General features: G+C 43.1%; 1 long non-coding RNA gene across 1 annotated transcript; it reads right to left on the minus strand.

The window, feature by feature from the left end:
- Nucleotides 1–12,388: 12,388 nt before the first annotated feature.
- Nucleotides 12,389–14,817, minus strand: LOC121073154. Its single transcript, XR_005821527.1, has 2 exons — nucleotides 14,446–14,817; nucleotides 12,389–13,379 (listed from the first exon to the last, which is right to left on the minus strand). It is a non-coding gene; the product is annotated as an uncharacterized LOC121073154 (long non-coding RNA).
- Between the last annotated feature and the right edge of the window lie 112 nt (nucleotides 14,818–14,929).

The following is a 14,929-nucleotide window of genomic DNA, read 5'->3' on the forward strand; positions in this document are numbered from 1 at the left end:
AAATCACAATACAGTTTTTTTTTTTTTTAATTTCTCTCTCTCGCTCGCTCTTTCTCTCCCCCTTTCACTGTAAAATGCCAAATCAGGTTTTCTTCTCTCGCCTTACAGCACAGACACTGCTATTCCTGATATACAGGAGCTTGATTCATTCTCTGCATGGAAGAGGATTTCTTCTACAAGTTTCTTTCCTTTTTAAAGGCCAGGAGGGGTTGTCCTGTTCCCTCAACAGGTCTTTGTGAAGGCAAAGGATGACTACCAGGTGACATGGTTGCTATCTGTCCCCAGAGACATCCACAAAAAGTGAAGGCAGGGCTTGTGGCTGGGTTGGGCTTAAACACACAGCAGTAATAACACAGGGCTAATAATAATAGTATTTTAGCTGAGTGCTAAAACACAGGAAAGCTGTTTTTAACTGAGTGTGGCACGGTATTTTTGAAACAGGAAGGATGTTTGATGTAAATTTTGTGAGAATAATTCATATTTGATATGTACATGAATACAGATGTAATTTGGATGGAACGCACAGGACGTTTAGAAATGGAAATCTCATTATCCTAGCAGTAATTCAGGACTATCAGAGCGAAGCTTATGATCTTTAATCAGTAAGACGGTATTAGCATATCAGAGTTAATTGCAATAAAGTAAAAGATGCTGATTAAAGAATATTTTTCTCCACGTAAGAGTTTCTAAATCCTATATGCAACAGCACCAGTGGGCCAAATCTAGCCTCTGATTTGTTGAACCCTTCACCTTGCTGAGACAAGGAGAGAAAAGGTGTTTTTGCTTCCTGTCAGGCTGGCCCTGTACAGCAGAGTGAGGAGTACAGGCTGCCCTTCGCACTCACTTGGCTTCCTGGGCCTGCCAGTGGGGCTTGGCAACACGCAAGCATCCTTTCACAGAGGTCAGTTTGCAAGGCCAAGCTTTTACGTGTGTAAAAACACCTCATGCAAGAGAATTAGCAATCACTGCAGCAATGAAATAAGCACCTAGACAGGAAGCTTTAAAAAGTCAGCTTTCTGTTTTTTTTTTTTTGTTTGTTGTTTGGTTTGGTTTGGTTTTTTTTTTGTAGATACAGCTCTACCATTTGCTGGAGCAGAGCACAGAGCATCCCCGCTGCACAGACCTGTGTTCATGGGGGTAGGAACCCATCACTTGTGGTGTAAGCCCAAATGCAGTCTTTGCTGTGTTACGTATAAAGGGAAAAACACCATGATACAGACGTTCTGATTATTGAAACTCCTTTTCATTACCTTTGGAGCTAGGAGGACAGAGGCTAAAACTGTGGGTGAAAATGCACATCTCTTCCTGATAATGTGACAAAACCCCAGGTGCAAGAAACAGAAAGGCTCAGCCCTGCTGTTAGAGGGATGCACTGAGTCCCCAGGGCATCTCGCGTATTTCTTCCGTACTGAGCTGCAGAAATAGTGACACCTAGCAGGGCAGCAGCCAGCTGCAAGGGCAAGGGATGGAGCAGCCACAGGGCTGTAAAACTGAGACCAGTGCTGTCCGTCCAAGCGTCCTCCTTTTCAAATCCACAATGTCACAAGCTTAAATTTGCAACAAGTTCTGCTTGAGGAGTTACCACAGAGTATTTTTGATAGGCGCATTTGCAAAAAGCATCATTAGAGTTTATCCTTTGTAAAGATACATTGCTACAGGCCATGTGCTGCAGTCAGGACAGTATTGCTTATATCCCTGCAAAATGTCCAGGGATCAAACAGTTCATTCTAGATTATTATTTAAGATTTGGACCAGGATCATGCATGAAACAGTCTCTTTTATAGAATCACAGTGTCAGCAAAGTGCTGGAGCTCATGGGGTCTCTACTCCACGTCCTGCTCACAGGAGTTAGCTCCAGCCCTGACCTGCTTGGCATCAGCAAACAAAGCCGAGGACATATCCATTTCTGTTGGAAAATGTTGCAACTTTCCCCTTATATATGGCGCACTTGTTTTTTCCCTTACAAAGGCACTTCTCTGGCTTATTTTAAAACCCACTGATCCTGAGATGTCAACAGCTTTATTATCTCCATGCCTGGGGGCCATTCCTGCAACAAGTGTGACGGAGAACAGCTAAGTGCTGGAGTTCAGAGAGCCAAGTTCACAGTTGCAAAAATTTCCTTCCAAACCATGTACCAATAAAAGCACATCTTTTCCTTGCCCTGGATAGGAAGCCTCAGTAGGAGCTCAATGTGTTGTTTTGTTTCTTTTGATGTTTTTTGAAGCCTTTCTTGGATACTGTCTGAGCTGGTCTCTGTGTTTTCCTCTGCCCGGCACTCAGACCTCAGACCCGGTGCTCATCCACATCTGAGGATGCAGCTGCCACTGCGATGGCGTGCCCCAGCGCCACTCCTTACCATTGGGATCAAAGAGGTCTCAAAATAAATCTGTGTATTGAACTGTCATCTGTCCTGACGCTGTCCTTTGGGAAGTTTGGTGGATTCTGGCCTGGCACTCCTGCGAGGTCCCCATGCCACAGTGCTCTCTCTCAGCCGACTCACCTGATTCATCTCCTCTGAAAATGTGGCTCAGAATTGTAATACTTCTGGCAATGACAAAGTATTTTTCAGTGTTGGTCTGCTTTGCTGATGCCTTCAGTTCAAGTACAAGGACTTCAGTACCAGTTCTGTCATCAGGGATCTAGCTGCCCTTAGCTATTTCTAGAAAATGGCTTAGAACAGATCCTTTTCTCCTCCCCTTCGAAAACAGAACTGTGTATGGGTAAGATAGCCATTTCCATGGAGAACAAAGAACAAACTGAAGCAATTCTGTTGACTCCTAATGTCTCCTTTCTGTCTCCAGAAATAGCTCACATTTTTGTTTCCAAATCAATTGAGAAAGGGTAATTGGAAATAGGAAATGGCAATTTGTCATTCCTGGGTGACACAAGCGTGTCTAGTTTGTGCAGGAATGGCCATACAGCGCCAGACGTGAAGTCTCATACGTCTACACCAGTGTAAAACTGCTGCAGTGAGACTTTCCCAGCACCATGCACAGTGCTGCAGGGCTTCTCTGTGTCTCAGGTTCTCTTTGTGCTTAACAGCCCATGATTATTTTCATCTAAAAATAACACGCTCTAAGGTCCTGGAAGAATTAAGCAGCTTTCCCATGCCAAGAAGAAGTGCTGACTTTCTGTGTCAATTCAAAGTTATTCTTGGTAGTGAATTAGCCCTTGTTCAGACCACACGTACTTTAATGGGCTCCTTGACTCTACCTGCCTTGCTCACAGCAGCTTCAGGAGCCAAGTGCCAATATCCACACAGGAGTCAAATGCTGCAGGGCAGACTGCTTTCATTTGGGAAATAAAGCCTGTCAGCGCTGCAAAGTTATCCAAGAGGAGGTCTCTAACACCAGCTGACATCATCAAAGCTTTTGCAAAGTGTGTTTTCCTTACACAGAATACGTGGGGGCTTAAAATCACTATTATAGTAATGTGATAGTTTCAAATTCAAAAATCATTTCTCCACATTAAATAAACTAGTAAGAAAATACTTGTGCATTAGCGGGAAAATTTATGATGGCTACAGAAGCTACAAAAGCATACTGAGGCTGCCAGCTTTGGTGTGACCAGAAGAGCCCTGGCAGGATCTTTACTCATGCAGTACGCAAGTGTTTTCTTCTGTGTTTACTAATCGGAGTGAAAGCACAATGACAACAGAGGGAGCAGCCTGACTTTAAATTGCCCACGAGACAACCAAATGCTTTGCCTGAGTACAGCTGACTTATTTTTCAAATATAACCCGAGCACAATGTTGCAATGGAATTTTACATTAGGAAAAGTTTAAAGGTAATTTGGGAGTTAAGGGGTGAGGTAAAGAAGGCAGAAGTCACCATTTCCAACGGGACTGTTTTGTAAATTTGTTCTGCATAAACAGACAGAACTCTGTTTGTAGTAAGACATTCTCCTTTGACCTCAAAGTTGAGCTGGAATTTCTCAGTCCAAAATTATAGGGGAGCTAAAACAGAGTTGTTATAAAAGGAACAAGTTGCAACCTTTTCAGAGGGAATATTTTACAGTTAGCAACACGATCCAACTGTCACATTTGTTATTTTAATCTTATTCCAGCCTCATGATTTCCCCAAAATAGAGTCACCCACTGGGAATGTCACGTTCATCTTGATTCAGCTAATGATACTCATACTTCTACATTGGACGGGATTAATTTTCCTATCCAGTTAATGCAACATGTGATCATTACATATCTTCACCGCGCACATAGACATATATTTTCTGTGTCAGAAAGGGACTCAACTGGCATTTTAAATTACTGAAGGATAATTGTAGGTGGCTGTTTTTCATATAGATTAAGGAATTCCTTTTACTATGATAAATGGTTATCAGACTCCCTTTTATACTAAATCAGTTTGCAAGTGAATTTATTCTATAGCCACAGGTTGTGGATCTATTGAAGAACAGTCTCAAGGTGTACATGTTAACGGGGTGAAACTGTGTGACATCATATCATATAGTAAGTGTTGAAACTTGCCAAATTATGGTTTCCAGTACTAATATTTTGTATAACTAATGCCAAGGATCAGATCTAGCTGCATTTCAATAGCCTTATTTCATGTCTGTGTATGATAATGTGCAGTTAGTGTCTTAGTAAAAGGGGATCCAATGACAAATATTTAAGCAAAGTAAATCATTATCCTGGCATTTTAAATAAAAGTTTTTACAAAATCAATATGCAGCCATGAGCTGTTGACATATCAAATGTGAAAGTGAATTCCAATGAGGGAAATCTGCCATAAAGAATAGATTTTACTCTGACATGAGTGAAGGAAACACAGTTGTTCAATCAGGATAAATGCGAAGAAAGGCAAAAGAAATAGGAACTGCTGTTCTGCACAGTATCATTTCCTCAGTCATAAAAGCAATGACTTAAGGCAACACCTTACTGTTCGTGACACTCTGTAGCCTACTGAATCGACCAGCCAAAGCTCATGGCCTTCAACTAAAACACAATCATGTTCATAATCCCTGAAAGAAACCAAGAAGAAAAATGATTTTGACTATGTTATCAAGCATCTCTTCACCATGTACAAATTGTATATGTACAGGAGCATCCACAAAGATTTATTTCCTTGACCATATCAGTATCAACAAAGGAAAACTTTTCCAGAACATTATTTTTGCCTTGTATGCAATCTGAGTAATTACCAAAGGAAATACCTTCTTGTTTTTCACTTTTTTTTTATATTTATCTTGAAAAAGCAGAAATTGTTAAGGCCACCGGTGTTTCACTAGCCTCTAGGGTAATGCCTAACAGCACTGTTTGTCCCAGGAGCAGGCAGGCAGAGATGAAGCTCCCCCACCTCGCTGGGGACCTGCCCCAGGGCTGCTCCCCACTCCAGGGGACAAGGTTTCCCCAAATCCAGCCCGAGCTCCCTGGAGCTGCGATCACCTGTCACGGCCGAGAAGAGCTTGGCTCTGACCTCTGTAATGCAACAGGAGCCTGAAAATGGTGACATGTCCCCAGTGTGTTCTTGAGTAATTCCTTCTTTTTTTTCTCCTTTCCCATTTGAGTGGATTCTTTATAAATGTATAAACAAAGTAGGATGACTTTTGTTGCTTTTAGCTTTCAGCACACAACTCAGAAGGCATTCCTGATACGTTAGCACCATTTCTCTACCCTTCTTCTCTTCAGCCCCATGCCCTGAGCACCATTATTGTATTGTGCAGCACTTTTCAACACTGCCTAAAGAACAGCAAATGAATTTACCTTAATGAATAGTAAATCCGACCTTCAACTCCCTTCTCCTTTATCCAAGCTAAAAGCGTTACTGACATGAACTGATTTTGAGGGGAAAGCAGAGAAAAGTTTTTAATTTGTTACAATGGACTTCAATGGGGAAGTTAAGGATTTTCTAGACAAAAGACTAAGACTCAGCTAACCCCAGCTGAATGCCTCTTTCTGTTCATTTTCCTTTTGTGTTGCAACTGCTAATGGTGCTAAAAGAAAGGCCCCTGTGACCGACGTGCCAGCTCATTCACATTATTGAAATCAACACTCTGAAATGCAGTCAGCATCAACTGAGCTCTGGGCAAAGCTGCAAAGCAAATCAGCATCTTTCCTCTGCAAAGCTCTATTTGCCGTCAGTCTCAGCCTGGTTTTGGATAGAGCAGAACATTTCCAAAAATGCGCATGGATTATATGGTTTGTTTGCAACCCACGCTGCCTGGAAAACATCAGAACAGCTAAATACACAAGTACTAGAACTAAGCAAACTGTGAACGTGGAAAACAGATTTGCAGTTTGAGTGTGAGCTGGGAAACGGGCTTGGATCTTGCCTTCATTTTAGGGAAAGTTCAGTTCTTGATTCAGATATGAGACCTACCAAATTTGCACACTTCCCCAGTGAGCTCGATTGATAGTGGCCCACCTGAAATATTTTGGAGAGGTGTCCTGTACTCTGAAGGATGGCAGCTCTGTGCAACCAGCTCCCACAGCCTCTCCTTGCAGCCCGTCCACCAGATTTATCAACAGTTACACAGATACAGACTGCCCTTGTTACTGTAATCCTGATGTACTTCTTCCTGTGCTGCAGACTTTGGGAGGGCAGAACAAGTATCTGTCTTCATTTTACTCTGAAGTGATCTAAGAATGAATTTGCTTCTCCTCTTGTATGAGGGCATTGGCAAGTATAATAATCTCTCTGGTTTCCTAAAGCCTCATCATCTCTCAAATGTAGATGAGAAGAAAGCTAAACTTCACAAAATAAGGCAGTAAAGAGAAAAAGAAAAGTGACCCAGCAGTGAGTTATTATTTCCCATGGGGAGGAAAAAAAAAAAAAAAGAGAGGCTGACAGAGTTAACTAGTCCAGACTGGAATGAGATTTTGAATGGAACTTCAATTACCTTGTAACTTCTTGAAGGCCATGAGAAATATCTGTAAAATGGCCTCCTTACATCCACTGGCAGGTAAAAGTTAAAGTGGCATAGTTTTTCCTTATGATAATGTAGGTGATCAATGCTTTTTTAAAGATAATACTATTTAGGAGAAGCAATGGAAAATGCAGAAGGGATTTAAAATTAGTATCATAAGGACAATTTACTGCCTTATGATTGAGAAAAAATGCTACCAGAGTACATTTTATTTACTGAACCTATTAAAAAGGTGGTTTGGTCATGAAGAAAATCTGTCTTAGATGACTGCTGTAATTTTAGAAAGCTGCTGACCAGCCATGACTGTACATCTGCTGAATACATTGGCAAACTGCCCCTGTCGCCAGTTCATCCGGACTGATTTAACGAGATGTGGCTCCGAACACAGTGTGGTACAGTTGGATTTGTTTCACACTGATTCCTGATGCTGACTATTCTAAAGCTCTTTCAAAGCTCTTCTGTTCCTCTTTTCATGCAGGGATGAATGGCACTGGGTAGGGAAAGTCACACTATCGGCACTCACTGTAACACCCCTGCTGTCTTGTCCAAGAAGCTTGGTTTTAAAAGTGTGCTGTGGGCTTCTTACCTGCCTTCTCTGGTTAGGAGTAGAAGAACAGGGCACAGGACCAAAGCATCCTGTCTCAGGTTACTCAGTATCTGCCATCACAGGAAGGCAAAGCACCTCATTCCTCTCACCAAGCTTGCTAAATTTATCTCGAGGTCAGCCAGGTCATTTACATTTACTTGTGCAAGGCCGGTCCCAAATTTGCCCCTTCCCAATGAGAAACCTCCTAACGTTCAGCCCACATTTACTTGTGTCCAGCTTACATCCCCCAGCCCAGCCTCTCCTGAGGTGGGCACCATCCCAGATGTGCACCAATGTGACTGTGGATGGCCAACACTCCTATACAGCTTTCCAGATGCAATCACAGCAGTCCCTGCTGTGGGTAGCATTAATCTTTCCCTATCTCTATTGCTAACGTTTCTTCTGACCTAACTCAAACTCGCATTTGCCGTTACATGGCCACGCCGCACGGATGGCTCACAGCTGCCTGGAGATCAGCTGGTCTGTTCAAGCTTTTCTCCCCCTTTATTATTTTGAGCTGATGAGCGTATGGGAGAAATCCCCGTTGTTTGCTGCAAGAGCGCAATCTTTCACAGCTGAACTTTGGCCCGCCTCCAACTGGTTGTTCTCTGCACATGGGTCACTGCCAACCTTTGTGCTGCTAGCAAACTTCATTATTACAGTCTTCTGTTTTTAAACTGATGGATCACTGGAAGTATTACATGTGACCAGGGATAAGACCAGTCTTTGAGAAGCCCACTGGTATCATTCCTTTGGACTAGTACTATAGCTTTAACAGTAACGCTCTTGGTCTGCCACCTGTACCCACCCACATTTCCTCTTCCTTAATAATTACCCTATATGATACCATATGAAAACTATAAAGCCAATAAAATATTTTTTCATGTTATTCCATTTTGAATATATCTTAATTATTCTTTTCCTTCAAAATTTATTGAAGAACAGGCTACAGAGGGCAGAAGAACACATCTCCTAAAGCTGTGTTGACTTTTGCTTGAAATATACTTTTTCTGATTCCTCAGGCATCCAAGGCCAAATCCAGTCTGAGAAATTACTAAAAAATGTTCCCACTGGATTACTTATTACACTTGCCAAGTCTTCCAGTATTCACTATTCTAACTAGTCCCTTGCCTTAAGCAAATTAATATCTTTGATGTTTTTTTCTGCCTTCTATTTGGTGAAAATACAACCCAGAAATATACCTTTTATCTTTTATATCTTTTATATCTTTTACATCAAGCATACATCTACATTGTGAAATTTCTCTTCTCCTCTTGCTTATGTGTAAAAAGAAACTTTTTATTTTGACTCTTTTGAAAAACCCAACTTGGCTGGGTTTTAAGAGTTTCTGAATTTATCTCTGCCTTTTTCAAACTCTGAGCCATTCCATGGCCAGAGTGTGTTTGCTATATGGGATCACACTGCTCAAGAACTGGAAGGGCTTGACCTGCTCCCGGAAGACAAGTCACATAATTATGGGCTTGCCATGCTGATCTAGTTGCCCACAGAGGGTGAAGCCACACTGCAAGACCAGAAAGTCTGCTTGAAACAAGGTCAAACCACTTAAGATCCCAAAGGTTTCTATATTTTCTGGGAGAACAAGCCATGTGATGTACAGTCCCATTGCGACACAGCTGTACAATCAAGCTCTTTAAGTAATGTAATGCCAGAAGAAAGAGACCTGAGCCATGATCCCAGGCATGTCATAACACTCCGGGGTTCAGAGAGCACTGTGCTCCCCATACGTGACCAAACCAGACTGATATCCCAATTGCTGGGCATAACTGAAAAAGCAGAGTGGCAAAAGGCCACAAGAACTGAGATGTAAGCACAGCTATAGAGATGTAGGCTGACTCAAGGTTAATTGAGGTCAAAACTGGCCTTGTCCATCAGCAAGCAGACAGTGGCTCCACCCTAATTATACGCCATTAAATGAAGCAGCCGGATGGAAAAGCAGGCCTCAGGGAGCTCTGGGAAAAGATTCTGATCCCAACTTCAAGGAGATCATACTGTGAGCAGCTCTAAAGCAGCCACCCTTCACAATGGGAGTGAGGGAGTGGAAAGGTGATCTCCAGAGCAAGCAGCCTGGTTGTAGACCTCCCGCTGACCACTGCTGACACTCTGCAGTGCTGCAAGTCCCACACCAGAATGGCACACAATTCAGAGAGCAAGCAGCTCTATTAGGAGCTATTATTAGGATCTATTCCTTTCTCCATTAGGATAGAATGGATGAGATCTGAACTCGATCCTTTCTGTGGAAAGCAACAATTATTGGTGCATATATCCTTCTTTTCCAGTTCTCAGATTGCTAACCAAAATGTGGTATCAGCTAAGGAATATCCCATCTCTTTCCATATGTACTTTGTCTTCACATGCACGGAAGACAAAGGACTCCCTGAGAAGAGAAATTGCCTCTGAAAAGCCCACACTCTCAAAAGAAGCAGAGAGGATCTGTCAGCGCCACCAGATTAAAGCAATTTTGCACTTAGGATACAAACACAAGTCCAAATTGAGCACCACTCTGCTGACACATCTTTGCACTAGAGCAGGGACATGATGCCACCTGACAGAGGATCAACAGCTTGGGTTTCTAGACGCCGCCATCTCACCCAGCAGCAGCAGAAACTCAGCTTTGCTTGGTGAGTACAAACACAAGCAGCTACATGTGAGCCAGCAAAGATCACAGGGAAGAGGGTCAGCCACCTCATTGGAGAAATAAAAGTAATTCAGTTATCACTGACATTAACAGAGTGCACAAGAAGCCAACAAAGCTAACGTGCCAGTGCCCAGTCTTTAAGTGTGAAGCCATGACCAAACGCAGGCTGAGCTGCTCCAAGCCAGCACCCTGCCTGCTCTGAGTCTTCACCCCATCACCTCATCTTTTTGACCCGTTTTATGCCAGATCAAACTCCGTCATCTCATCTCTACTCTACCCTCATCTCTACCCTTGATCACATCTCCACCCTTGATCACATCTCCTGTTCTGACCAAGAGCCAGAACGGTAACATACCTCCTGTAAATACCTGGGCTACTGCCTGTGCCTTGGCATCTGAGCCTAGCCCTGCCCAGCAGCCCCTCCACTGCTGCTAAAAGTCAACGAGAGCACAGCACATTCCCAGGGTTCATCTGGCTGAATAAGATAGAATTGAGTTGTTTGGAGTATGCAGTGTGCTTCAATCTTGTTGAGTTTGCTTTCTGCCTTCAGAAGTTGAATTGATTCCATTACTTACAGAGAAGAAATAATTAAACACAGAAGTTAATAGAGGGTAGCTTTCTACTCTGAGCTATCTCTGCTGAAGCCTATGCAAAACTTATTCTGAAGATGACACCCAATGGTGAGGGCAGAGTGTCCAAACAGCACCGCTTCCAGGACTGTGAAGCTCGAAAGCTGACAACAGCTTCTCTTCTTCTCCTAAAAGCCATGGCTGGCAGCCAGCAGGAAGAGATTCTTTCTTTGAGATCTGTTCCTCAAAATTAATGAAGACGAAAGGACAGGTTGTACAAGAAAGAAAGAGGAACACAAAAATAAGAGGCCGACGTATTTTCCCCCCTGGACTGTGTAATTAATAGTATTGGTTTTAAAAGTGCTATAAAGAAAGCTGAAATGGAGAACCAACCCTCACTTCTACAGCCACAGGCAGTGAATTGTGTGCTATTTGAATTATCTGAATGTTCAGACTGGTAATGGGAACAGTTCCTTTGCTCCTAAAAAGAGCAGCTAATAACATATAGTTAAATGGGGACATATTAAAATATGCTTTCCCCACCCTTCGGCTGCTTAAGAAATATATTGGCATTAATGGTAATTACAGGCCGTCAAAGCACTGAGGAACAAGGCTTTATAAGGAACAAAGTGTTTTCAGAAAAGGTTAATGCATTAACTTACTCAGTTGCATTTTGAATACAGCTTGGTTTGGAAATTGATGTGCCTGTAAGGAAAATCCATAGCAGAAATAAGGAAATTATGCAGGTCAGTTCTTTGAAACTGATTTGACTGCACTGCAAAAGAACAAAAAAATGCTAGGGAATGGAAATGTGACTTATGAATTAACCACCCACAGCATCGTCATACTTGAACCTGTAAAGAAACAATGTGAGAAAGATAAAGAACAAAGGAGATAACAATTTGATATGGTTATAAAAGCATTTGGAGCAGGCATAATTATATATTTTTTTCTTATTATTTAAATATATAAAAGACAAAGAAGGATCAAAAAGGGATATCACAATACTTATGAAAGATGAAAATGGTAACTTGGCTGCTATGGAAATGTTTTGTCCAGAGTTTTGGGGTATAAACTGGAGCTGTTTTCAGGAGAGATGTGATAAAAAGCTTTGAAGGAAGAAAAGCGATATTTTCAGCACCTGAAGTGAGGCTGCAATTGACTAAGTGGCATCAGATAGTTGGTAACTACACAATTTCTAACTCCCTTGGCCAGTTGGTCTCCGACACGTTGTGGGGCTATCTGAGCAATGATGTTCACATACCTTGACTTAGCTGCATAGGCACTAAGCATCCAAACCATATGGTCTTACTTTATTTCTGAAGGTGCCAAATGCCTTGCACAGAGGTTCTGAGAAGAGCTCAGCTTCATGTGCAACTGTCTAAATAATGCCATACTTTCAGCAGAGAGCAGCACTCAGACATTTTCTGTATGATCCCATGAGCAGATTTTCAAAAGAACAGCATGGCCCACCACAGGGAAACCAACAGGCCACAGAGGCCGCTACAGACACAGACTTCAAATATGAAACACTGTAAAAGGAAATCTTTCCCTTAACGTTCTCAAAAACATACTAAGAAGGGGAAATAGTTAGACGTGGCTTCTCAAAGAACAATATGGTATTGATAAGATTTTCCCAAACAGACACACAGAAAAAAATCCTTTGAAAGACATCCAAAATACACAACCGACCAATTCCATGGGATATTTCCAGAGGAACAGGAGTGATAGGAGCATGTTAGAGATCATGGTCAGGGGTAACTGTCTTCACTATGAATTCAAGTCATAGAGTTCCCTTTCCAGAATGGAAACTACCACCACATATTAGTTTTTATTTAATCACACTTGAAATTAACACTCTGTATTTTCAAGCATCTAAAAGATCTAAAAATATAAGTGATGTTCCTCACTGGAACAGGTTGCTGAGAGAAGCTGTGGATGCCCCATCCCTAGAAGTGCTCAAGGCCAGGCTGGGTGGGGCTTTGGGCAACCCGATCCAGTGGGAGGTGTCCCTGCCCATACCAGGGGGTTGGAATTAGATGATCTTTAAGGTCCCTTCCAACCGAAACCATTCTGTGATTTTATGAATCTATGAAAAGAGCTATACTAGACAAAATATCAAAACACTTTTATTTGTCCCACTGATTTTGATTACCACTGTGTTATACAGTAGGCATTTTTTTAATAACTAGTTATTAGCCTCACCTTCAACAAAGTTACATTTTCCATGTTTAATCTGAGCCCTTTGCAACACATCACCGTGACCAGTGAAATGCCTGTGAAATCATTAAGTTTGTTTATCTGCTGAATGTGCTAGCAATTAAAACAGGGCACAGTGGGTGTTCCACCTTACTGGGGAGATCATCTTCTGAATCACCGTGGGATTGTTTGCCCTTTTTAATATCCTTAGTGTAGCTTCAAAACAGCAGGAGGGTCTTGCTGATACACGTAATGATAGAAACTGGTATGAAGAACACTGGTGTAAATTAACATTGGGCATGAAAACACTCCTGAGAATATTTTAAAAATGACATAAAACTCTAGGAACTGACCATATTGTATGTGGAACTGGAAACATATTGTTAGGTTGGTAAGCATTTGTTCAAAACTATCTTGTGTGTTCTGATAATCAGACTCAGCTCCTCTGTTCTGAAGTTGATGTTGGTTTGAATATTCCTGATCTCTGAAAAGAAGACAGAAATTTAACTTAGCTCGCGAATGCCAAATCTAGCTGCCTGTCAGCACTGTACTTACTTGGTACTTTACTACAACTGGCTAGGGATCCCAGTAGCTGCGTCAGTCTGTGCAAGGCTCAGAAGAACAGGCTATGACCAGCAACAGAAACAGTCAAGTGCCGTGCACTGTGACCGAGACACAGCTGAAACAGAAGCCCAGCCAGAATAACTGGGTGCGTTACTTCTCAAGTAAGATTAATTTGCTGACAGTTGACATGCTCGCTGCTAGGTTTTAAGAGATCACAAATCTGATCCCTTTTTAGATACGTCTCTGTGAAACACGCAGAACAGAATCCTTGCTGTCAACAATTTTTACTATATACCCTAGAGGTCTCCATTTCTGCTTGGTGAGAAGTAACCTTTCACACTCAGGAGGCTCAAGCCAAAGACTTCAACAAGGTGATTTACCTTGCAATACTGTTTCTTTTCCCAAGGCCACCAAGAATCCTGTTAGCTAGCCCTGCACAGTATCACTGTGCGACAGCTGTCAAAGCTGGTTTAACAGATAGCCCGTAACTTAGCCCTGAAGCTTTAAAATACCTACCCCTGTATATATACCTAGCTTTAAAATACCTTACCCCTATACTTTTCTTTCCTCTTTCTCTATCAGCTATAAAGGCATTGCCTACACTGTGTGAGCCTTTGCATATGATTGCACTAACATTTTGTTTTGGTTATTGATGTAGTGGGAGACAGGTCAGGCGACAAAGAAAATTCCCTAGTTGAATAAATACCCCATGGAAATCAAGTTATTCAGTGAAAATTCTCAACTGTGGTAAACAACATCCTGACTGTGTAGGCAGGGAGGGAAAAGCAAAGAGCCAGTGCTTTGTGTGTATAAAGCACAGGTCTCCCCAGGCCATGCTCTGGGCCCAAAACAATACTGTTCTGTCTTGGACTGAGACTTGAGATGTTTTTGTTCATCTCAAGACTGGATTCTGCTACAAATAACCCGATTTCCTTAGCTGATATCTATTTAGTAGCGAGAGATTTCTTGGAAGCAAGCATCCTCACCGCTGGGGGATGTGTTGCTTACGCACTGTTCTGCTCACGCCTCTGCCCAAGCTGTTTCACAGCCCGATGTGTCACTCAGGCTTTTGCACGGGATGTCTCTCTCTGTTCTTTGCGTTCCTACGCTCCGCCAGGCCCCGCCGCCGCGGGGATTACAGCCCCCTCCAGCAGCTTTCCAGACACGGCTCCCGCCTGACACGCCGCGCTTCTCAAAGCCCTCCGCTGTTCCACAAGCCGCGGAAACGCTTTCGGGTTAGACGGACTCCTGCGGGGAAAACAGAAAGCCTGTCGGAGAGACACACCGCGGTCCCGAGGGCAGGCGGCGCCCCGCAGCCCCGAGGGCAGGCGCCCGCCCGGGCCGAGGCGGCGGCCCTGAGGGGAGCCTCCGCCTCCGCCGGCCCGGCCCCGGCGGCCGCCCCGTCCCGCCGCCAGCCCCCTGAGCCGGGGCGCGGCGCCGGGGGCGAGGGGACGGCGAGAGGCGGCGGCC

The sequence above is a fragment of the Cygnus olor genome, chromosome 7 (genome assembly GCF_009769625.2).
Source record: "Cygnus olor isolate bCygOlo1 chromosome 7, bCygOlo1.pri.v2, whole genome shotgun sequence".
NCBI classification, from domain to species: Eukaryota; Metazoa; Chordata; class Aves; order Anseriformes; family Anatidae; genus Cygnus; species Cygnus olor.